The sequence below is a fragment of the Sturnira hondurensis genome, unplaced genomic scaffold (assembly GCF_014824575.4).
Source record: "Sturnira hondurensis isolate 20B ecotype Veracruz unplaced genomic scaffold, ASM1482457v3 Scaffold0009719, whole genome shotgun sequence".
Lineage (NCBI taxonomy): Eukaryota > Metazoa > Chordata > Mammalia > Chiroptera > Phyllostomidae > Sturnira > Sturnira hondurensis.
In genome coordinates this window covers 17,206,651-17,231,706 of record NW_028082350.1, presented here as the reverse complement: position 1 = coordinate 17,231,706, position 25,056 = coordinate 17,206,651, and the positions used below count along the sequence as shown (strand labels likewise).

At 53.1% G+C, this 25,056-nt stretch overlaps 1 protein-coding gene across 4 annotated transcripts in view; it reads left to right on the top strand.

Annotated features, from left to right (window-relative positions):
- The window catches only part of DCLK1 (doublecortin like kinase 1), a 233,090-nt gene that overhangs the window by 73,259 nt on the left and 134,775 nt on the right, over positions 1 to 25,056 (top strand). The gene's annotated exons all lie outside the window — the stretch shown is intronic.

The window sequence follows — 25,056 nt, the reverse complement described above, 5'->3', positions numbered from 1 at the left end:
GTATGAATGAGTGTGAGTGACTGGGAAGGGAAGGGAGCAACTGGGCAGGAGACCTTGGTGAGGAGCAGCGGTGTGTGAGCTAAGGGATGAGAAGGGACCGTGTGGGGGACATTATTCTCTGGGGACCGGAAGGGGACAAGGGTGGAAACACCGGAGTTTTACTTAAAACACTTCTGATGAGTCTGCAGTTTAAATTTAAACATCTGTTTAGTTGTAAAAATATAAGTAATCTCGCTGGCTGGTGTGGCTCAGTGGATTGAGTGCTGCCCTAAGAACCAGAGGGATCGCAGGTTCAATTCCCAGTCAAGGCACATGCCTGGGTTTCGGGCCAGGTCCCCAGTAGGGGGCACATGAGAGGCAACCACACATTGATGTTTCTTTCCCACTCTTTCTCTCCTCCTTCCCCTCTCTCTAAAAATCAGTAAGTAACATCTTAAAAAAATATGTAAGTAATCTAAATGTGCTATTATTTTGAATAATTTGATTATTTTTTCCTCAATAATACCTGTTCTTACTGGAAGGCTATTCTTGTTTTTGGCTGGGTAGTAAAAAGATTGAGAATTATGATCACTAATGCATGGTTTACCTGCCGCCCCCCCCCCCACACACACACACCAATTCTGAGCGATTGCACAGGCTTTCATAGCCTCTGTCCATGGGTACATTTACTGAGAGCAGGAGTCAGGACTGGCCTCTTGTCCATATTAGGTTCATCAGTCATTCATAAGTTACTATCCTACAACTCCAGGTGGCAGGCATTTCAGGTGTGAGACTAGGTAAAGGGCGTGGCAGCCCTAATTAAAAGTTGGGAATGCAGCAAAGTACTTGCTCTTTGGATACAGAGTAACCTTTATTTGACTTACGAAGTCTTTCAAATAGCAGAAAATGAAACCTGTTCATTCTTTAGGACATGCATTGTGTTTATTCGAACTTCAGCTCTATATTACACATCGGGGAGACAGTAGGTGTTAAAAATAGCATCCTGTTAGTAGTTAGGTGATTATAAATGATCAGAATTGCAAATAGGAATAATTAGAGATATTTTTGGTTCATAAGCAGACACCTAAATATACTTGGTGATGTTCATAAAATGGTGATTTTATTAATTAGTCATAGAGGATTGCTTTTATAGTCTGAATGTTTCAGGATTTTTAACTGACATTCAAAATAATCATTCCTAACTTCCTGGATGTCAAAGACAAATAGAGACACAGCAAATATGACACAGTTAACTATTTCATTAAAGTTTTTCGTGTGCCAAGGAGACTGGATTCCCACACTATTTAGAACAAATCTGTTTCGTTAGTTCTTTGACTGAAGTTATTGTTTGTAGTTTTGTTTCAACGTTTTTTTCTTTTTCTCTAAGAGTTTCTTTGCCCATGGATAGTGTAGACTTGGAAAGCACTCTGAAGGAAGTATTATTTTAGAGAATAAGATATATTGATGCCCTTCCAGTGTGCCCATAGAGCGAGAGCGTCAAACTCATTTCACTGGGGTGAAAATCTCCACTCAGCTTTACGGCTAAGAAGGGCCTGGCGTTCCCGAATGGGGCAGCCCCGATTTCGGGTGTTCGAGCCTGACCCCGGGGTCCGTGACGTACAGTGGTTTGGAGTTTCTTCAAGGTGCCCCTGGGGCGGTGAGCGGTCAGCCTGTGCTTTCCCCAGGCAATGCAGGACACACAGTGGACAGACGAGCCTCCAGGGACGGCGGCGTCACTCTCCTCTCAGGCACGCTTCCTGTCCCTCCGTGGGGAAGCCTGGTTTCCTCGTGCTCACTGTCCTCCGGTGAGAGGAAAGTCACTGTGGACGTTGGAAAGAACCGTGTTCCGAGTGGAAGCCTAGGAAACAGCAGTTCAGGCATGTCCAGGTGTGTAAATACTTGAACTGGAGTGAGACGTAGTCTTTCAAACACACGCAACTTCATCTTGTGGCTTTATTATTATTCCATGTTACCCACTCGGACACTTCGGCTGAGAGGCCGTAAGTTACTCATCAGGGGTCAGCTAGCTTTGGGCACCAGACCCGGGTCACCTGGCCCCAAATTCCATCTCTCTGTCTTCCATGCTCGCTCCTGGCTCGGGCCACTTCAGGTGGAAGGTTCTTCGGCCGAGAGGCTGCAAGTCAGTTTCTCTGACAACAAAGCAAAGTACTTTTTCTCCTCCAGCGCCACTACTTTTAGGGCCGTGGGCTTTTCCTGTGTGCTCTCCCGGGGAGCTCTCCGCGCCCGTGTCTTTTGGCTGAGAAGCCGTGAGTCGGAGTTTGCACGGTGAGGGCTGTGAGTTGTTAAAATATAAATGGGGATGTGGATACAGAGTTGGTAGTGTCCTGCCACCGGGTGTCAGGTTTCCCGCTTTGTCTGACAGGCTTTCACCCACAGATGGGGCTTTTTCGGTCTTCCCACTTCCCAGTTTAAACCAGAGGCTCCCGTAGAATTTCCCTAAACCGGGTGCCCATCTCCCTCATCCCCTGTGCCCTCCCCCAACCCCTCACTTTTCCTGGGCTCCCTGGAAAACGCCCCCACCCTGGAGCACCTCCTCTTTTCTTTACCAGGGGTTTCTCTGAAGTTCCTGGGTCACCCATGAGCCCTTTCCTCCTGCCGGGACAGAAGCCGGCTGCTGTGCCCTAGGTCCCCCGCTGTCTTCAGAAACTCAGCCGGCAGCGGTACAGCTTTGGCCTCTGAGTAGTGTGTTTCTGGCCCCCTTGGCTACGGATTTCAAAGGGTGCCTACTGAGTGGAGGCAGATACCCATATAAACGCGCTTGGCCATCTTTGCAGAGCTTTATGGCTGGTTTGTCTTTGATCTTTAAAAAGAAGTTAATAACAGTTTGGCACGTGTTTTGGGGAGTACAGTGTTTTCCAAGTCTGGAACCCTCCTCGGCGCCCTGCCTGGGAAGGAGGAGGGGGAATGTGTGGGGCTGCCTTTTGCGGCTGCTTTTCCCTTTGTGCTCACATCTGCCTGTGCTGCTCGGAGGAGCCCTCCTCTGTGAGAGCATTTCCAGTGTCCGGTTACCCCCGCCTGCCTGGTCCTGGCCAGCCCTGTTGGGCTAGAATCTACGAAAGCCAGCCAGCGCCCAGACTCCTTGCTTTAAGGTTTTAGGGCACATACGAAAGGCATCTGTGGAGAGTGTCTAAATAAGCGAGCTTTTGAAACGCATGTTCTGTTTTTCCACTGAATCACGTTCTATGGTATTTCACTTAAGTTCCATTTGGGCTTTCGGGTCTCTTTTTATTAGTTTTATGCCGGTTTTCCATTTTCAATGCCACACTTTTCTTCAACGGCAAAAACATTTAATCTTAACAGGGTTGCTGTGGCTCTCATGTTAGTAAAAAGTAAACCAGGCAGCAAGTGGTAGCTGCTTGGTCACCGGTTTAAAAGTTGCAAACAATTGCTTTTGGACGGCGATCTGTGTTCTCTTTAAGAAAACATGAAATGTATGGGTTTTCTTGGAGGGCCTTGTTTTCACCTCTTATCTGCCCCCCCCCCCCCCCCCCCGCTCACCCCTTCCTTAATCCGACACTGGCTCACGGCACCGCACTGCTGCTGGGATCTGGGCCCTGTCTTGGGGGGAGGTTCAGAAGCAAGTGACGAAAGTCCTGCTTCTGCAGACCCCACTTTCAAGAGCCTGTATGCGCAACGCTTCTGTCTTTCTTTTTAATTTTTGAAAGCCTCTCACTGAATGTGGCCTGTTGTCAGGTAGCCTGTGGAAGCCCAGGGACCGTGGGGTGAGGCTGGGGCCGCGTGCTCAGCGATGGGAACCGGCTCAGAGATGGTTCTGCTATGTAGACGGTCGGGCGCTCAGGTTGCCGTGTGGTGGTGGTGGAGGGGGGGCTCACACGAAGGCCGAACACGCAGGAAATGGGTGGTTTTGTCCTTGTCAACTGCATGATTTTTCACAGTGACACCTGGTTTCGTTGCTTCTTTTTAGAGCCATTACTATTGTTTTTAAAACTTTATTAAGTAATAATCAGGAACTAACATTGTTTTTGTAGAACAAAGAATACTCTCCACAATAAAGTTAACAAAAACGTTAAGTTTGATTACTCATTTTTCATAAGAAACCTTTGATTTTTAATTGCAAAAACATGCTCATCATTAGAAAAAAGAAACAAGAAAATGCAGATAGTTAAATTTTGAAAGTCTCTGCTTACGTAAAACCCATTTTATGATTTTAAACTTCTCTTTTTTTAAAAGTGGAATCAGAGCCCTGGCTGGTGTGGCTCAGTGGATTGAGCACGGGCCTGTGAACCAGAGGATCACGGTTCGATTCCCAGTCAGGGCACATGCCTGGGTTGCAGGCTGGTTCCCTGCAGGCCAACTCCCAGCAGGGGACGCACGAAAGGCAACCATACATTGATGTTTCTCTCCCTCTCCTTCCCCTCTAAAGATAAATAAATAAATAAAATCTTTAAAAAAAAAGTGGAATCATAGTTTGCATGTTGTCTTCTAACTTTCTCCCTTATCGATGTGTCCTGCTGTTTTTCATGCTAAAAGTCAATATTCTTTACCAGTTTTTATTGACCGTGTATTTTCTGTGTGGATCTAATTTAAATTAGTTCGTCAACACTCTGTTGTTAGCTATTTACAGCTTTTTAAAATTCTTATAAGCAATTGTGCCATGATTTATAGCAAGAGTTTTGCTTGCCCTTAGATATTTCCTCCTGATAAAGAAGATAAGGTTTTATGGGTCTTGTTATCTATCTTAAAATTACGTTCTTCCAGCAATGCATATTCTCCAGGCCTTTGGCAATTGGGGCCTGGCAAAGGTATATTCACTCACCAAGAACTGAAGGGTGGTCCTCGTCATCCTTCCTAGCCCTGCGACCTTTCTTCGTTGCCATCTGTGGCAGAATGGCAGCCTTCAAGGTCAAGGTCGAGCTCGGGGAACATTCCCAGCTTGGAAAACGTGGCTCGTGGTCGCCAGAGTCACACGGGATTGATTGGAATCAGTTTGGCATCAGGATGTTCTTTCAGTGGTTTCGGCAGCAGGCCTCGCCGTATCAGGCCTTGTGATATCAGAGGAGATCGGCTTGCGCAGACATGCTGGGCCCAGGGCCACCACGAGGACAAGGACACCGGGCGGGCCTGCAGGGCTCCCCGGCCAGCGCAGGGAGGGCCAGGCGGGGCTGTCCTGGGGACGTTTCCTCTGCCCACCCCACCCCCACCGGGGCACCGCTGAAGCTTCCTTAGAGTGGCATTTGCTCTCTGATTTCTTACGAACTGTGGGTCTTTGAGAATTTTTAATTGATTCAGTTAATTTACCACAGAATTGAAAGCAAGGAAGCATGAAGCCGAGTACTTGGTTGCCACTAACATGGTGGAGGAAAGGATGGTGGCGCTTGGAGAGCAGCAGCCATCCGGAAGAACACGTGTGTGTGCGTGTGTGTGTGTGTGTGTACACGTCACTCTTCTTCTGGCCTCGGTACTTACTTTGTAATTCTTGACCCTTTGAGAGTGTGATTTTCCCTGTGCCCCCCAGTGGAAAACTATATTTGAACTTGCGTTACTTGCCTATTGCTTAAAAGGCTTCATTAGAAAAACAAAATTTTAATGTGACATTAGCATCTCATTAACCTTTCAAATCGTGAAAAAAGAGTACGTTGGTACTTCACACCCGAGAACAGCCCCGTCTGCGGGTCGCTGAGCCTGTTTCACACCCACCCCGTCGTCCTCCAGCCCGCGCTGTTCCAGGGAACACCGGCGGCTGCGTTTTACTACACAAACCCTCTGGCTTCAGTCGGATGATACAGAGGGAAGCTAAGATGCACTTCAGCAATTTAAAAGTTGCCAGTGTGTTTACCGACCGTACTGGACTCGGTCTGGAAAAAGTATCTGTTGCCTCAGTTGCTGAAAAAAGGACGGAGCTGGAGAAGACCCAGAAGCCTACGATGGCCTGTTTTGGTTCTTGCCCAGCCCACGTCTTGCATTGGCCATCGCCGAGAACACACACGGGGTGACCTTGTGAGGGCAGCCATTGTCTTTACCGAGGGTGCTTCCCCTCCAACCTCACCGTACTTCTGCAAGGCGACAAGGGGCTGATCGAAGCCCAGCGGGGCACCCATGCCTCCTCGGGCTGGGATGGTAAGAAGCCAAGCCAAGCGGCCACTTAGCTTGACCTGCACAATGATGCGCTTTCTTTCCCAGTTAATTAAGAGGGACTGGGCAAGATCCAGGCTGTGGGTGCTGGCCTGTCCTCTTCCAGGAAAAAGCAGTTTACCCACGAAATGAAAATAAACGAGAATGAGAGCTTTGTTTAGAGATTCTCTAGAGAGATGGGCCTGATTTTGTTCAGTCTCCTCAGAATGGCCCCGTGTCCCCGAAGGCCGGCCTCTGCAGAGAGCACCTCTGTGGGGTTCACAGCCTGCTTCGGGCTGTGGACGTCTTTCCCACTTAAAGCCTCAAGTCCGAAATGTGTTTTCTCGCAAATGAGGACTGTGTTTCCAGGGCGCCTCGGTCTTGGAAGTTCAGACTCGGGGAAGGCCCGAAAGGCCACCTGGCCCCGGGGCCGTGCTTTGCAGATGAGGAGGCTGAGGCCCCGGGAAGGGACGAGGCCTGCACAAGACCCCGTAAACCCCAACCCAAGAGGGCCCGGGGACCCGACGTCCTCGTTTGCAGAACAGCCAGCCCTTCGCTTCCCGGTCTGCAGCTTTGAGCTGCTGGAAGGATGACCGTCCATTCAGAAAAGCGACACTGCCCTTCACCATCCAGTGTCTCCTCCAGCAGTTCTTCCACCGCTACGAAGCTGTCGGCCACGCAAACCTTTGCTTTTGCAGCAGTGTGTGTGGGGGGGTACGTGCGCAATACATTGAAAATATGAATTATGTGAATAAAATTCGTGTTCGCTCCTTCAGTTAGCAAACAGGTAGAGAAGGGGAGCCGTCTGCTGGCAACTTCAAATCACACGCTAGAGGACCCTTCGGGTGTATGTGGGGAAAAACACATCCGGGGATTTTTTTTGTCTCTCGTTTACTAAAACACACACACACACACACACACACACACACACCATGTGGCTGTTCTAGGTGCTTCCTCTTATTGAAGATGTTTAAATTCCTCAGTAACAGATTCCAGACGACCCTTTAAAGACTCTGAAATCAGGCTACTTCGATGACACTTACATGCAGTATAATGCTAATTTATGTCACGATCTTCTTAAATGAGGCTTTTTTCAGGTACAAAGGTATGACATCCTGCCATGGCCGCAGCTTGGCCCATGAGGGCTTTACAAGTCCAACAGCCATTGGGTGCAGGCTTGTCTCAGCCACGCCCCCCGGCTGCCATCTGGGGTGAGGGGGTGCCCTGGCCCACCTTCTGTTTTGGTGGCAGAAATTTACTGGGGGAATTTTGAAATCCTTTATCACGGTTAAAATCGGGACTTACCTCATTCCCACATATCTTGGCTGCACTACCCAGAGACCAGTAGGAGTTTGATACATTTTCGGTGGGGCCGGCGGCCTTCACTGCAGTCGTCTCGGCACGTTTCCTTCCACCTGCAACTGTTTCTGCAGCGTATCTTTAACAAGGAAGCCTTTTCTTTTACAGCCAAACCATGACCCCCTCTCTTCTGTAAAAATGGAATAGTCGTCTTTCCGTTGGGCACTGTGCCTTTAATAAAAAATATCAGCCATTTTTAAAAACCTTTATGAGAGATTTTCTTCTAAGGCAACGTTGGTGATACAGGAGTTGTTCACTCGGCAGTTGGGAACTTCTTACGCCTTGTCCGATGCTGTTCTGGCGTCATTCTGACTGATCGTGATTTGATTTTAAGAGAAAGCCCCACAAGCCCTGACTCAGTTGGTCGGAGCGTTTTCCTGTGGACTGAAGGGCCGCAGGTTCGGTCCCTGGTCAGGGCTCTAACAAGAAGGCAGCCAATCCGTGTTTCTCTCTCACACTGAGGTTTTTCTCTCTCTTCCTCTCTCTCTAAAAGCAATGAAAGAATGTCCTCGGGTGAGGGGGAAAGGGAGCCCCACGAGATACTTCCCGTAATAAAAGCCCCCTTCTGTTCACTTCCGTTCAGAGGCCACTTCCTGGAAGTCTGTGTGGTGCATGGCACCCAGCAGTTTCTGTGGGGCAGAAGTGACAGTTGGAAGGATGCGGGGGGAGGGAAGAGTGGTTTGCTGGCCTAGGAAATGGAGAGAGGGAAGAGGGGGAGGGGGGGCAAAATTGGATGCCCCTTTCTTGACCCCTAGATGTTCGGCGAACTCACTCATTATCCCAAGAAGCGTGGCCAGAAGCCAGTGCGGGAGCACATGCAGCCTCCTGTGGGCCCCCCCAGGGCTGAGGGGCACTCCAAGCTGGGGGAAGCTGAGAGCAGCGAGCCCCTGCCCTTGTCACCTGTCACCTGCCACCTGCTGGGGAATTGGGGCAAATTCAACAAGATCCTTGGCTGTAAGGCTCCGGCTGCAGAGGGCGTAGAAAAAGTAGTGCCCAAGAAACCGGGGTTTCAGGACTTGGGGGAGGGGTACGGGTGAGCAGGATGGGGGGACCGGTGGTGAGAAAGAGGGAGGAGGGCCCGAGGGGCAGGACAGGTGTCAGGGAGTCCTCTGGGGTGCGGGAGATGCGAGGACGTCCACTGTCCGAGGAAGAGAGGAGGGAACGCCCTCCTGGCACACACGGGCCGTGTCACCTTCAGAGGGTGGAGGGCATCGCCCTCTCCAAACCCAGAAGGAAGGACAAGAGGCTGAGTAACAGGGGAGCTTCCGGAGGAGGCAGCCCAGCTGGCGAAGGCCGAGCTGAATCTTTACGTTGGAGCCCTAGGGGGGCGGGGAGCTGCGAAGAGGGAGTATTGACACCCAGAGACGAAGACCCTGGAGTCCCCGCCGAGAGGCAGTTTGGTGCGTGGGTTCAGTGTTGGCTTTTCCGTAAAACATATTTTCAGCCAAACATTGACGATGATGGCGTTTACCTAGAGCTAGAGGTCGTGCCCGAGGCCAAGCAGACAAGAGATTCTTGGGTTGCAGTTCACTGGAAGTGTGGTTCCAGGGGCCGGTCACAGGGTCTGGATGGAGGCCAGAGGAGGCCGGGAGGCAGGAGCAGAAGTCAGGTGGTGGGGACACACGGCCCGGGGCAGGGAAGGGTCTCAGGGTCTGGAATCTAAGAAGCGCGGGGGTGTGGAGAATGGAAGAACAAGACACCAGGAGGCAGAAGAGCCACCGCGTGGTGCAGGGTGGCAGTGAGGGGGGAGGAGGCCTGGCCCCTTCTGGAAGGCCCAGAGGTGAAAAATCAGTCCGTTCGAAAGCACTCCGCTCGAAGAATTAATTCCTTACCGACGTGTCTGGGTCTTTCTGAGGGCGGGACTACACTGCGGCGTGCTTTTCTACTTTATCTTGAGGACATTTTAGTCAGTTTTCTTCCCTGAAGAGTGGTACGATTTCATGCAACTTTAAATTTTTTTATTTGACTTATTTTTTTAAACCTCAGAGCACTCCCAAAGAGCGTCAGTAACTGAGGTCACTGAGGGAGGTGGAAGGGTCAGCAGGTCAAGAGGAGAATTTGCCAAGTGGCACTTCCAAGGCCAGGGTCTAAATCGGCACCTGGAGCATGAGAGGTCGCGAACCCCACTTGTGAGGAAAATGGGTGGGTTGTACTTTGGATGCATTTTCATTAATGAAGCTTGAAGCAAAAACGTTGAACTTGAGACTGCGCCGAGCTAGCCAGGGCCCCTCGAACCCTGGATTTGACTTGGTAGGATTTTCTGTACCGTGAAACGTAGCCACGGACCGTAGTTAATCCGTGAGATGCGTGCTTTGTTTTTATTGCATTTTGTTTGCCCTTTAAAAAGTCTCACTTAAAGACCGTTCTATTCGATGCAAGCCTCGTGACTTAGCTGAAACCTTCGGGATGAGAAAGGGGGTTTTGAGCCGAAGGGCCCCGTCCGGCCAGCACCACCTCGTGACATTGGGATTGAAAACTACTGATAGATGGAAGCATGTGATTGGCTGCGGGACGTTTTTTCTTTGTCAGAATGAGATCAGCCCTTGAAATCGGAGCGCAGCTGCCCCATTCCCACTGGAAAAAGCCAGGAGTGTGAAAATGGCCTTGGCCCCCAAGTCAGATTGCAGATCGCAGATGCCGTATCTGCCTAGATTTGGTTTGGGTCTTGGCTGCCTTCATCAGTAACTTCTTCCATGGTTCCTTCTCGGTAGAAGGAACTTAATTCAGACCGTGTGTTTCGCATCCCGCAGAGCGGAGCAGGGCATCACCTGACGTGGGCTGTCCTTGGCGTTGCCCTTGAATGTGGATATGAGCCCCCCCTGGGAGTTAATTTCAAAGTCCAGCTGTGGCCCCAGGAGAAGGAAGCCACTGGCTCCCGCCCAGCCTCCTGCCTCTCACTCCGAGCTCCAGTGCGCCCCCTTGCTGCGTTCCCCCTGCAAATGCAGGGAGAGCTCCAGGGGCCTGCCCTCTTCAGTAAGCCCTTTAAAGGGCTTCACTGCGTGCAAAACAGGTAGCGCGGAATCAGAGCATCTTTTTAAAGCTCTAAGTAAGTAGCTATATAACTTCGTGGCCAAGAAAGCGAATGCTCGCTCTCATAACTAAGTGTGCAAAAATAACACTGCTCTATTCACATAGGTCAGGGGTTTTTCAGCCACGAGAGGTTTTGAAGCATGTAATACACTGACCGGTCAGTCAGGGGCACTGACCTCCTTTCCCTCAAACTGCCAAATAAGAAAATGACACCAGCCAACACCACACGAACCGTTCAGTGTGAATGAATCAAAACTGCGCCTGTTTTGGGGGGTCAGATCTGCCAAGTCCCATAGAATTTTAGTCATCAGTGTATGTGCACTGTGAGATGGGAAGCGTTGAAAGTTGCTGCCGCAGATGAAAGCGAGGGGTGCACAGCGGGGGACGCAGAGTGGACGGCCCTTCAGGTGACCGGTGTGTCGGTCGGGTCCCCCAGAGACTCAGGCAGATAAACATGGAGAAGGAGGATTCTTTTAAAGAACGGTCTCAGTGGATTATGAAGGCTGTAAGTTCAGAATCTTCCAGATGGCTCAGTGGGTTGGAGGCCCAGGCAGGAGCCTCTGCTGCCTTGAACCTGAAGGCTGTCTGTGGGCAGCGTTCTCTCTGCTCTGAAGGAGGTCAGTCTTTTGTTCTCTGGAGGCCTTCACCTGATGGGGCGAGGCCCGCCTGCACGGTGGAGGGCAATCTGTTTTACTCAATGCTTTCAATGTAAATGTTACCTTATCCAAAAACACCCTCATAGAAACTTACAGCATGGTGTTTTGCCACGTATCTGGGGACCAGGGCCCAACCAGGTTGTCACCCAGAATCAAGCTGGGTGATAAGGGGCATCGTAAAGGGGCAGTTTGCAGTACAGACGTCACGGCGTGAACTCCAAGGAACAGAGGTCTCCCCTGTGTCTTGTCCTCAAAGCCATCGATGACTTTATTTAAAGTCAAAGAGGATTGAAAACTCTGTTGGCCTTAAGGCACATCTTATTGAGAAGACACCTTAGGCAAACTCTTTGAATTTGGTTGCTCAGGTGTGAAACATTTCTGCTAGGTTTCCATTTACAGTATCAGGGGGGAAAAGACTCAGGAAACATACGCTCTCCTGAGCGGGCGTCCACGTCTGTGCCCCCAGGGCATCTGTCCGGGCCCCGGGAGAAGCGGCAGCCGCCTTCTCCCCCGTGCTGATCGTGGGTTTCGCCAGAAAGCCCAGCGTAGTCTCGCTCACGTTTCGGGAAGAGGGGAGTTTTTGTTCTGAATGAGAATTTCCTGTTCGTCATGGATGAACTAGAGAGATTTTCCTTAAGATCGTTCCCTAACATTTGGATCGGTCTCCGATAAAGGGACATGTTCATAAAAGTAAAAATGTTCCTATTCACTCTGGTTTTGCTGGTACAGTCGCAAAATTGGTTCCCTTCTCTTTCGTTCCTGATTCTTTTCATCCTTTTGTTACATTTTGGTGGGTGTCTCATGAAAAAGATTGTCCTGTATCAACCAGGACATTGAAAATGTATGACATTAGATTTAGTAATAACATAAGCTCATTTCACTCACACATTAAACAAACTTTCCATTGAATATTTTTAGACACAGGCACTTAGATTGTATCTTCCCAATGATATTGGGAAAAGTTGGCATATTGACAATTTGATGTAAAGAAAAGAAAACCCTCATAATTGAAAGTAACTTTGTCTATTTTCTTGATCTTATTCTACGGAAGCAGAAGTTTAAAAAGAAAAGGAAGAAACCCTGTAACTAACAAGTTACCTTTGAAAAACACTCGGGCGCTGGCTGGCGTGGCTCTGTGGAGAGAGCCCTGGCCTACAGAACAAAGGGTCGCTGGTTCGATTCCCAGTCAGGGCACAGGCCTGGGTTGCAGGCCAGGTCCCCGGTTGGGGACGTGTGAGAGGTACCCACACACTGTTGTCTCATCCCCTCTCTTTCTTCCTCCTTTCCTCTCTCTCTAAAAATAAATAAATAAAATCTTTCGATAAGAACACTTGAGAACAAAGGCTCAGAGCACAGACTACCTGATGAAAATTCACAAATTGCTCTCAAAGCGTCCCAAATCTGTGACAAGCCTGTGTTCTTCCACACCGAACGCGCCACAGTTACAGCCTGTGCACTTTGGGGGTCTCCGGGGGAGCCCTGTCTCACTGCCGCGCTGTGCCCCCCCCCCCGGGTGGATGCCCGTCATTGGCCAGGCCGTGCCCTGTGGTCTTTGGCCGCCGGATCAGATGGTAAAGCCGTCACCTGCGGTTGTTTAGTGATTCAATCTCTTGAAAATGTCAAAGCCCATCATAGCTCTAGGTCAGGTTCAGAAGTTCACGTACAGTGCCAGACATCTGAAGGCTGACTCAGAGCCTTGCGTCTGCCAAAAGGACGCCACCTTTGTCGGGCCTGGGCTTGGCCAGAAGCCGCTGGAAACCTCTCGCCCAGCCAACCATTGATAACGAAGCTTGCAGGCACACGAACTGTCTTTTCTAAAGGACGGAGGGCTTCACCAGTTGGCTGCCTTCGTTTATTTTTAGTATAATTACCAGGAGCAAACAAACTGTCTCGCAAAATTGGCGTCTTAAATATAAGCTTAGAGTCTGTGTCCTTGGGAGCTGAGGCAAGGATGTTTTATTAGTTCAGAATCTGTGGCTTGAGGTCCGTCGAGCATTATTCTTTCAAGATTTTTCTTGTGGGCTGTCCTGTGAGCTACAGTTCTGTGGTTTGGGAAGCTTCCAGAAAGAGGGCAGCTTCAGGAGAACCATCCCTGCGTTCACGCTTGCCTTTCATCTGACTAAGTCGCCTGATTCCTGCCACAAACATCTGCCAGTGCGCAGATTTCTGCCACATGGAAAGTTCTGGAAGCACTGTGGGGGCCAGACGACCTCTGTCGGGCATGTGTGGAACGGTAAAGTGTGGCCCATGGTCCTCAGTTCACCCCCGCTGGACAGCACTGAGTGTTTTGTGGGGCTGGTGTGTGGGGCTATAGGCTGATTCTCCGCCTTCTGTGCAGAGGGTTCCTCGCGCTGGTTCCGACACCTCAGAAGGATCAGATGAGAGAAAAGGACTTGACCGTCCTGTGAAATGCGGGACGACCCGGACCCCTGAGCCGGTCCCTCTCCCCGCTTCTCTCTGCCTTTCGCATCCCACAGTCGGCTCGTGAGGGGTGTCGGTCCTGAAAATCGGGGCGAGGGGCAGTAACTCTCAGAGCCCTCATTCCCCGTTGCCTCCTTCATGGGCGTGCAGAGAGCTCGGTTGGATCCCAGACCTGGGACACCTGCCTGGGAGGCGGGCAGCTCGGGTGACGGGTCTCGGAAGCCTCCTGGGGTGTGCATTCTGATTAGGTTGTGGCTGGATAATCACCATCGTCACCATGACCAAAAAATGGTGATTGATTTCGTGTGTTGGACTTTGTCACTTGTAACAGACCCACTTTGTTGGCTGTAGACAGCACCCGATGATGAAGGCCAGGTGGGCGTCACCACCATCCTCATCCCCAAGACACAGGCCTGGAAGCTGAGGGTGGGAGGTGAAGCCGCCTTCCTTCCTGATTCCACAGTGAGCCAGGGACCCAAGGCCGGCCGCGCTCAGACCTGGGCTTTCGCTGTTTCAGGCGCCTCCGCCCTCTTCTATTAGGCTGTCTTCAACACTGAGGGGAGAGAAACGAGACAGACAAGGTCCTTGACCTTGGTGAGCTTCAGGCCTACATGGAGAGGCAGAGCGGAGACGTGAGGAGATGGAGGAGCATAGAGGGGGTTGTGCTTCGTGCTGAGTGAGTGACCGGGAGCGCACCTCTTGTAGGAAGGTCCTGTAGGTGAGGGGACTGAAGGCGGGGACCGGGGGCCGGCTTCAGGGGGAGGTGCGCTGGAGATGGTCTTCACAGGAGAACAGGTTTTGCATGGCAGACCAGGCCTGAGCAGGGGGACCCCAGAAGCAGGTGCTCAGGTGCCCCGTTGGCCGCCCGAGGCCCGGAGGTGAGTGACTGGGAGCAGGGCCGAGAAACATTGCGAGGGCCAGGACGTGGAAGACCTCGAGGGCCCGAATGTGCACTTAACCCACGAAACAAGAGGAAGATGTTGCAGCTTTTAGCACGGCAGATTCATGGCTATAACCGAGTAGAGACTAGAGACACAGGCCAGGGACAGGATTTGTATCAGTGCTGTTCCCAAAGAGGGGGATTGAAAGGACAAAGCGGGTGACGCAGGACTTCGAAGGAAACAACCGGCAGTGTTCAGGGTGGGGAGGCGCAAACGGAGTGACCACGTGGTCTTCTGCCCCACCCAGGGCTTTCCCGGGAAAACTGTTGAACTGGCCAGGAGGCCAAGAAAACAGACACAAACTGGGACCCTCCCAGGCAGGCTGGCTGTATGATTGCACCGGTCAAGGTCGATGCTAAGTTTCGCTTGTGTTTTAATCCTCACCTTGAGGACATGCTTACTGACTTTTTTAGAGAGAGAGGAAGCAGGGGAGAGAGTGAGAGAGGGAGAGAGAAAAACATTGATTAGGCCTCTTGTATTCCCCCTGATCCGGGGTGGAACCTGCCACCTAGGTCATGCCGGACCTGACACCCTCAGAGAGTGAACTGATTTTTATCTCCTGTGGGGACAATAGGCACATGGTTTCAGAAGGAGCTGTAGTGGGGACCCAGGACCAGAAATGTATTTTTCTGTGCTTAGCACAGTCTCACGTGTCTGGCCTTCAGGTACGATTTTCCTGCCTTCACTAGCCATGTGCAGAAGGATGCAATTAAGACTGGCCGCCACCAGAGAGGCGCTTTCTTTAGGGAACAAAAGAAGGTGACCTGTGACGGAGACTTGCCCTCTTCCTAATGCCGTGATTCTACCTGGCACGTATCCATTATTTGTTGCGATGAGAGATTATTGTCTTCCGAGGGGACAGGTAGGAAAGCGTCTCTGTAAAGGTTGCGTTTTGAAGCTCCAGCGAGTGAGTGTCTTTTAGAGAAACTGAAGTCACCGCAGCCTCCCTGGGTGTCTGTGGGGTGCGGGTCGGGTCGTCTGGGGGCCCTGCTGGGCCTCGTCTGCTTCCTCCCTGCAGGTGGGTAACAAGTGAGTGGGGGGCGAAAGCTGGTGGTCCCAGGCGAGATCAGCAGCTCTCGGCCACCTGGGCAGCGCTCCTTTGTCATCTCCATGGAAACTGCTGTTTCCCAGGGGAGCGGGTGCCACAGAGGACGGTGAGGAGCAACCAGTTTCTGTAGCTTCGGGGTCCGAGGTGGACAGCCAGACTCCCGAAGCCCAGATGGAGACGGGAGAGCAGAGAGAAAGCCATCTGCCTGCAGCGGGGCGGCTCGGTGGGCCGTCCTTCCGGATTCTCGTCATCGGTGAAATAAATGTGAGGCTGTAAGATGTGGATCAAAAAGGGAGTTAAAACTCTTTGCCCCCACCCCCTGCCCCGAAAAGTAGGACTTGCATTTGGGCGGGCCACTTAGCTTGGGAACGCCCTGCCATCTTCCAGGTGGCTTTCCTGGGATGCTGGGGGGAGCAGGCGGCCGGGTTGGCACGGTGACGTCCCCGTGGGGTGCGGAGAGCAGCTGGCTGCGCAGCACCGGTACAAGCGGCCCCGGCCTCCTGCGTGAGCGACCCGTGTTGCTGACAGCCTGGGCGCGTTGTCCCCTCGGCAGGCGCCGGTGGCAGCAGGTGTCCCTCCCAGTCGGGGCTGCCCGTGGGCTGCTGAGACAGGGGTGGGCGCCCCAGGCCCTGATAGATGGAGGGGTGGAATGCGGAGGTGGGCGGAGCTGGAGATCCCAGGAGGAAGAGAAGTGGTGAGAAGGGGCAGGGAAAGCCCCAAAGGGGAGCCCCCCAGGATGGGGCCACTTGGCCCCAGTGGGAAAGAAGTGGGGTGCAGTGAGGGGACTGAGCAAGAAAAGCTTTAGAAAAGTAATTCTTCGCACCGTAAGCCTGTGGCCTTTGAAGCCCATAGTGGGATTGAGTTGCCTGAAATCTGGGGGAATCGGGGCAAGTTTTATAGGTGTGGGTTCCACCTGAACTGCCCAGGAGTGGCCTCAGCACCCCCGGCAGGGGAGGGGCCTGCTCGCGGCCTCTGTACAGGTCTGGGCCCCCATGCTCCTTGGGAACTGTGGGTCTGCCACGGGGCTGCGAGTGCCAAAAGGCCAAGCCCCTGACTGCTGGGCTTCGGGAGGAAAAGCATTTCTCTCGGCCAACACTCTGCAGGAGGGGGTCAGACATCCGGCCAGGTCGCTGCGGGAATTCAGCGCCCTGGCAGGGACTCCTAGGCCCTGGGGCAGCCTGCTCGGCGCCTGGCCTGGTCTTCAGGGACTCACCCGGTCCTTCTGGGGCGCCTGGTGTCTGGTGCGGGGTGTGAGTGATGGCCGGCCGGCCGCGTGCAGGTCACTGCTTTGCGGAGAAGTCGCCACCGCCTTGGCGCTGAGCTGGTCTCGCACCTACCCTGGCGTGGGCCCACCCTCCCTGCCTGGTTATCGACAGCTTTCACGGAAACATTAAACCTTCTCAGGGCACACGCAAACGGCTTTTTAAAAGTTACTGTCCCGACGTCCTGGGGGTAACAGAACTGAACTCCCTCCCGTGTCCCTCTTGAGTGGTGGTCTCTGCTCCGTGACCTCGAGTCCTGCGTGCAGGGCACACCACACCTGGCTCGTCTGAACGCTGGCAAACCAAGGCGTGGGCCTGTCGACAGATGTAGCCTGTTGCTCGGGGGAAGCTCAGGGGGCACTCTGCCTGCTCACACCACGGGGTCACCTCCAGGTCTGTGTTCGTCCACCCCGACCAGCCATTGGCTGAGAGGAGGACGGTGGATGCAGGGGCCAGGGATTCCCACCAGGAACAACCCCAAGAAGCCAGTGCAGCCGACTTGCGAAAATTGCTGATTTGTGAAAGAGGAGGTCACCTCCGCACCCTCTGTGGGCGCTCACAGTTTCAGCCGGCTGCGTGGATCTGACAGAAGATGCCGCCGACACAAACCCGCGGCAGCAGTGGGCACAGGGGGCCCAGCAGGGGGCGCTCGCTGGGCTGAGTCTAGGACTAAGTCCCCGCCTCCCCAGCTCTCGCTGCCTCTGGTTCACCAGCCACGTCAGGCTTCGTCCGTTTCTGAGTGTGGCCAGACCGGCAGGATTCTTGCTCATCTTCTCCAGCTCTGTTGTTAGGAGTGTTCCGGTGTGTTACTTCTCCTTAAACCTGAGGTCGGACAGGAATAGTAGTCACACTTCTCTGCTGAAGATGTGCATTTCTTCCCGACAAAACATCCATTTCTTCCATTGTAATAAATGCCTTAATATTCTGCGAGTTATCTTTACCACCTGGCCAGAGGGGCGGAAGGTTCTGGAAGGGAAGAGCAGAGGCCCCGGAGAGCACCATGGACATGGTGGCCGTCACAGCCTCCCCCTGGGCCCCAAGGCAGCCCCTGGCCCCAGCAGTAACAAAAGAAGGAACCACGGGGAAGCACTCACCTGGGCTCCCACAGGTGCTGGGGACCCAGCAGCGACCTTGGAGCCCACCTTGCTGGGGGCAAACCAATGATGGGCATGCTTTCTTTCTCAGCCTTCTCCATTTTCCTGGTGTTTACGAGTTAGCATCTTTTGAATTGCATTGTAGATTTTATTTCCTAAGTACCCTGTGCTCACCTAGTATGTATTTTAGGTGTTTTTTTCTCTTTTAGCAGAGTGCTGGGGTCCGTGACAGACTTTCTAGAAGGACTGCTGGTGCCACACCTGCCACTGTGAATCCTCAGGCCCTGGTTCCCCTAGGAGCTCCAGCCCTTGGCGAGGCTGGTTTCCAGGGCGACGGCTCCCTGCCGGTCCACAGCCCCCCTGGGGCTGAGGTGGAGAGGGACTGTGTGCAGGGGGGCGGTGGCCGCGGACTCTTTCCGAATCCGTATTCAGAAAGAGTTCCAGATTTGGTAGCGGCAGTTTTCGTTCGTGGAGCTTCTATTTTAAGTGCACGCGTGCACAGGCGGCTGATGAGTGCCGGCTCCAGTGCCGGCTCCAGTGCGGCCGAGTCTGTCTGGGGCGCTGCTGCGGAGGCCCGTTTCCATGGCGATGGGGGGCCCTGCAGAAACAGGTGCCGGCCGCTGTGCTGGGGGCGCGGCCCCGTGGGGAGGCTTCTTGTGTGTGTGCGTGTGTGTGAGTGTGCATGTGCATGCACACTCATGTGCTGTGCGTGAGGGCATGTGTGCACACGTGTGTGCCTGTGCACGTGGTGTCCTGGGGGCGGTCGGGTGCTGTGGGGGGAAGGTGCTGGGCAGGAGAGGCGGGCGGATGCCCTACCTGGTAGAGAAGCCCAGGGACAGGAAGAAAAGTGACCCTGGGCTCAGAGGTCCAGAAAACGGTAGGAGGAGGCGGCTGGAGTGGACGAAGGGGCGGGGCCAGAGCAGTATTTCTCCCCCTGCAGAGCACTGCCCCCTGCCCGACCTCCCCCAAAGGTCTGTGGACGCAGAAACCTCCCCCTGAAGATGGGAGGAGAGACCTGGCTCAGGTGGCCAGGCAGCTGGTGGAGGTGTGAGTCCGTGTTCGTGCAGAGCGGCAGGTGAACCGGGCCTGCTGCGTGTCAGGGAGAGGAGAGGAGCTGGCCCGGGCAGCAGGGTGTGGGGGCACGGGGAGCCAGCCCCTCCTTCCCAGCGGACACTGCGGGAGGAGCGGCCCCCAACACTCTCACCTGCTCGGAGGGACAGGAGCAGATGCTGGCTCTCTCTGCCTCACAGGGTCACAGCTGTGGGGTCTGAGACCCGGGGAGGGGCCCAGGGACTCCCAGCGAAAGGGGCTCGCTGGGGTGGTTCTGCTGGGCTCCGCTTCTAAGAGTCAGTGAGTTGGGAGCGGTCTGTTGGCCACCTACTGTGTGCCAGCAGTTTTCACACGCTCACCAGCACCCCTTGTGCTAAGGGGTACCCGCCCTGTCTTCCAGCTGAGGGTGGGGGGCTTAAGGAGGGGGACCGGTTCGCCCACAGTCCAGGAGGGAGACCAGCCCAGGCCACTTCCTGCGTTTGCTCTGCCCCGTACGTGTGGGGACTCTCACCTTCCTGCTGGGCGGGTTCGGGCCCTGACTCTCCCCCGATCCGGCTGTGAGTGTGGGGGGAGGCGGGCCCCGCGGGGTGACCAGGCCCAGCACACACTGGCCGTGCTGGGCTCCTTGGAAGACACTTTCTGGAGGGTGACACTGAACCAGCCCTAGAAAGGGAGTGTGGCGCGCACAGCAGACAAAAACCGTCCCCTGAGGGGCGGGTTCTTGCACCCGAGCTCTCCCATATCTTTGGCGTCTCTCCCCCAAGCACGAGGCTGAGGAGGCGCCTTTAGAGTTTTATAAAATCACACCGTTAACCTGAACGTGGGTGGAGAAGCAGTCATTTGTTGGGTTAGTGATAGCAGTTTTCGTTTCGTTTTGTTCGTGTTGAGCTCTCATTGCGGGCCCCTTCAGGGGTCACAAGTTAGTGCGACCCTGTGAATTCCGACTTGGTGGCATTGGAATTCACTTGTGTCTGCTGCCCGCACACAGCTGGTCCATCAGGTTCCTGATTCCTTCTTGTCTCCTATGAAAAGTGCACGGGGTGCGGGGAGCCCACCCGAGGCTCCTCTGTTCTGGCCTGGCATCCTGCCCGGCCCTGGGGTGGGACCTGGAGGCACTGGGCGGATGAATCTTAAATGTGTGAGAGGGGCCTATAGTGAGCCCTGCAGTGTTTTGTAATTAGGGCCTGCTCACAGAATTTCAGCCTTCGTGCGAGTTTTAAAAATATGCACAGGAGTCCACCTCACAGCCATGAGGACGGCTACTCTAATAAAACAAGAAAACAAGAAACAAAAAGCCAACCCAATAAATTACACACGTTGCCGAGAATGTGGAGAAGTTGGGGCCCTTCTGCACGGTGAGTGGGGAGCAAAATGGTGTAGCCACTGTGGGGAACCATAGAGCGACACTCAAAAAATTAAAGGTATGTTTACCATTTGATGTAGTCGTTCCACTTCTGGGTATACTCTGCCCCTGTCCTCCCCAAAAGTGAAAGCAGGACCTCAAAGGGACAGTGGCACCCCATGTTCACAGCAGCCAAGAGCTGGAAGCACCCCAAGTGCCCATCAGCGAATGGATGGACAACGGCAATGTCTGAGAGGCAAACAGGAATATCACTCAGCCGGCAGTACAAAGGGAAGTCTGACGTAAGCTGCCCCAGGGAACCTTGAAGATGTTATTTGAGTGAAGTCAGCCAGTTACAAAAAGATAAATGCTTTTTTCCACTCGTAAGAGGCGCCCAGAGTAGTGGGGTTCCTGGAACCAGACAGGAGAGGGGTGGTGGCCCGGGTCTGTCCGGAGGGGAGAACGGGGAGAAATTGTGCAGCGGGGACAGGGTTTCCATGTCTCCAGAGGAAGGGAGCGCTGGATGTGACCGTGACACACAGCAGTGTGAGTGCGTTCCACCCCACGGAACTGTCCGTCCACTTGAAGGAGGCGGAGACAGCAAATGGATTTTACCAGAAGTTAAAACCGCAGGCAGGGCTTACTCTCGCTAGGCCCAAGCAGCTCAGATTTCATTGTAAATCTTTCCAGGAGCAAACTCCAGGTGGTGACACAGTTTACCCAGCATGATAAAGAGCCCTTGCGCTCCGATCCAGCTGGCCCAGGGCCAGCGGTGCTGAGAGACTCACCCACGGTCCCTGCGGGAGGGCCTGGCCGTGGCCTGGGGCTGCCTGTGTGGGGACAAGGCCACAGTGGCCCTGCTGCAGGGCACACCCTGTTGTAGGGGCTCCCTGCTCCCAGCTGTCGGGATGTGAGTCAGTGAGTGACCGAGGCCGCCTTTCACCCCGGGATCTGTTCCCAGTGAATCATTACCATCTGACCGAGGAGCCAGCTCAGCATCTTTTGAAAAGAAAAAGAAAAAGAAAAAAAGGAAAAGAAAACCCAGTCCCTCCCCTTTGAGCCCCAAATGCTGTGAGTCAGTCCCCTGGCTCTGGGAGGGAAAGTCCTGAGAAGTGGGGGGCCTGGAGGAGTCTGAGGGAACCGGAGAGGCCTGAGGGCAGAATCACTGACCTGTCAGCTGTTGGCATCTGCCAGGAGATGGCAGTGGCCGGTCCCAAGCTGCCTGCCCCCGCCCACTGCCCACTGTTCTCTCTGTGGTTGTCTCAGTTCCGAATCCAGCTGTCCCCTGTCTTCCAGGGCGCCTCCGTGATTAGCCTCATGTCTCCAGGGGGGTGGGCTGTGGGATCCGGCCTTTCCCAGTCCCTGGGCAGCGCTTGGCATTTAGCCTCCGACTGCTGCCCTGTAGTGGGGGAGGTCTGTCCCCCTCGGACCGTAGTCCTCCAGGTCAGGGAGGGGCCCCCCTGCAGGCTCATTGCTCAGCCAGGATCCGGCACTGGGGACCGCTGGCTAAACTCTGGAGAGGTCAGCGTCCTCACTTAAAAGCAAACAGGTATACCCACCGTCCAGGGAAGACCGTGTTCGAAGGCCGGGATGAGATGACACATGGGAAGCATTTCCTGTGTGCTGGGACTCACCACATGGTGGTTATTTTGTTACTGGCATTGTACGTCATAGCTGTGTGCGGTGTTGGGGGTGAGCCTTAGTTTGTAACCCTTTAAGAAGGGTTCTATGTGATAATTATGCTGATAATTCACGGCGTTCTCATTTCGTAACATTTTTGCACGAAATGGGGGCATTTAAAGAAGAAAAAGTGTAGAAATCTGAAGTCCTTTCGCAGGACCAGACGGCTGGGCTCTCCTGGAGTTCTAGTGACCCCATGTGGAGAAACGTGTTACTGCATGCTGGCTGTTCTTTCCAGAGATTTCCAGTTCTGTGGCTTGTTAACCTGGCAGGATTTCCTGCTGTGTGACATTTCTGAGTCCCCCCACCCTGCACTGTGGAATTGTTTCCAGGATTTCTAGGGCAGAAGGATAGAAACCTGATTGTAGAAGCAGGGCGTGTAAATGTACGGAATAGAGGAAGGCGCCGTCGCATTGGACAACACAGACGATCAGTTCCTTTTAAAGGGGCACGCGTCCCCTTCATGTGTTCTTTACACCATGTCAGTACGATGACACATTTGAACATGACACCAGTGTACCAGGCCCTACTGGTAACCAGCCATTAAGATTTCCTTCCTGGCCAGTGTCATTCTCCTTTGTCACCCCCGCCCCCTCTGTTCTGGGGCTGGTGTTTGAACTCTCACCCACCGTGGAGAGCGGCGTGGTCCCGTGCCCAGTTTTCCACACTGGTTCCGCCCACCTTGACTTTCCTCCTGGGAAGGAAAGAAGCACCTCTTCACCGTGGGCTACGGCGCTGGGGTCACTCCTTGAACCCGGGACTGCACTCAGGCTGCGTGTGGTCACCTTGGGCTCTGAGGGGGGCAGAGCCATGCAGGTTTCCAAACCCGACCGTGTGTCCTGGTCAGCCCCTCCCCCTGGTCTCTGCCAACCCCATCTCGGCTTCGCCAGTCTCAGGGGTGTTTCTTCACTGTCATTGCTCTGGGTGTCGGGGAACGAGGGGCAGAGCACAGCTGTGGCTGGTGTGAAATGCACGTCTGCACCTTAGCCCGCACCCGAGTCGGGGCGATTTAGAGGTGTATGCTGGGGTCAGGGCGCTTCGCAACCCTCATCCGACCAGATGTCATTCACCAGAAAGGAGTTCGAGTGCCCCTGAGGACTTTGCTTGCTCATAGGTAACTTACTCAGTCACCTGCGTGGCTCACACACTTCCCAGGCCCCCGAAGGACTGCAGCTGGGGGGAGATGGCCCATCTGCTCAGACCCTTGGGTGGGGTGGGGTTGGCAGCAAAGCCAACCAGCCTTTGTGAGCAGCGTGGTTTCACGTCCAGCTGCCGACACACGCAGACACTTACGTTCTCGGGACGGCTCACGTGGCCTGAGTTCATAGGCACTTAGGAGGTGCACCCCCTGTTTTCATCGCTGTTGCCGTCAGCAGGGGCCGCGGGTCATTCATTTCTGTTTGGCCCAGAACAGGATTTCTAGAGTCAGCCATAGCACAGAAGAAAATAGGTGCTAAAGAGAGAAAGGAAAAGAAAAGAAAAAGAGAGCCACTGGCCTCCCCCTCACCCCGACACAGCGAGGGGCCGGGGCTGGAAAAGGGAGGAATAGGTGGGGGCCGACTCTCAGTGGCTCCCGGTCAGTCCTTTGGGAAAGAGGAGAGGGCGATGCGGCTTCTGAATTGGAGCCGGTGTGTGGCTCTGAGGTTCCAGTAAACCAGGGGTGTCAAACTCACTTTTACTGGGGGCCGCATCAGCATCGCGGTTGTCTTCAAAGGACCGAATGTAATTTTAGGACTGTATAAATGGAACTACTCCTTAACAGTTAAGTGAGAGCTCGGCGCTGCTGCCAGGTAGAAACAAGGTGCTGGGCTGGATAAAACAAGGTGGAGGCCGGCTTCGGCCCTTGGGCCTTGTGTCTGCCACCGGTGCAATAAAACTTTATTCATGGATGCCGCATTTGAATTTCACCCCGGTGTCACCTGACACAAAGCCTTCATCCTCCTTTTATTTTCTCAGTCATTTTAAAATGTAAAAAATATTTTTAGTTCCTGGGCTGCACAAAACCAGGGAGCAGGGCCAGATTTGGCCCGTGAGCCTCAGTGTATAAGCAGGTAGAACGTGGAGCTCCCAGGAATGTTTGTTTTCGATGCTGAGCTTTTTGAATGTGTTGAAAAACTGGGATGGGAACAGATGAAAAGTCTGTTCAAGCAAGTCGCTTATGAATATTTCATTTGTGAGATGAAAATTAATATTTCCAGCCACGCGCCTTGGTGTGATTTGGTGAGCTGCCTTTAATGGATTTAGGTGGTAGGTGAGCCTGCCCGACAGGAGAGGACCCCAGAGGGTCTGGCAGCCCTGGCACCTTGCTGAGTTCCGGCCGCATCGCACGTTCACGCAGCGTGTGCGTTCACTTCCTCCGCTGAATGTCCGCTCCCGGAATTCTCATAGTCTCATTGTCCCTGGAAATCGTTTGTTTTCTTTTCCCCCGCAGAGCCCTATATTATACGTGCCCAGAACCTGGGTCTTCACAATGCCTTCCCTCTGAGTGCCTGTAATTCTGCAACTTCATACACCCGCTATCTTCTACATTTAATTTGTTCCAGAACAATGTATGGCTCCTTGTCTGGGCAGACAAGGAGCCACAAGATTTCTTGATGATTCTCCAGTTTCTTCCTGCAGTTTCACAGGGGATTTTAACTGCCTTTTAAAAAGTATTTTTAATATTAGGAAAGGCTGTTTTCTCCAAGTTTAACTTTATAATGCAGTGGTAATACTTTAAGGACTAAGTCCTAGTTTTGGAAGTATTTCTTCTATCCAAAAATAAATGATTTTCCCCAAGTTGCTACAAATTGCAGTACTAGTTTGACCATTTCATGGTCCTAGGAACACCTAAAACGTTGAAGTTTTAGTTATGGCAAGGACATGCCAAAAGTTTAATAATAACCTTCAGTCTCTCAATATAAAATCAATTCCTGACAATCCCAGTCTTAATACAAAATATGACAAAAACAAAAACCAAAAAAACCAACAAAGCTTCTGCCCTGGTGTGGTTCAGTTGGTTGGAACATTGTCTGGTAAATCGAAAGGTCATGGGTTCGATTCCCGGTCAGGGCACATGCCTGGGTCGCAGCTTTGGTTCCCGGTCGGGACTGAAACAGGAG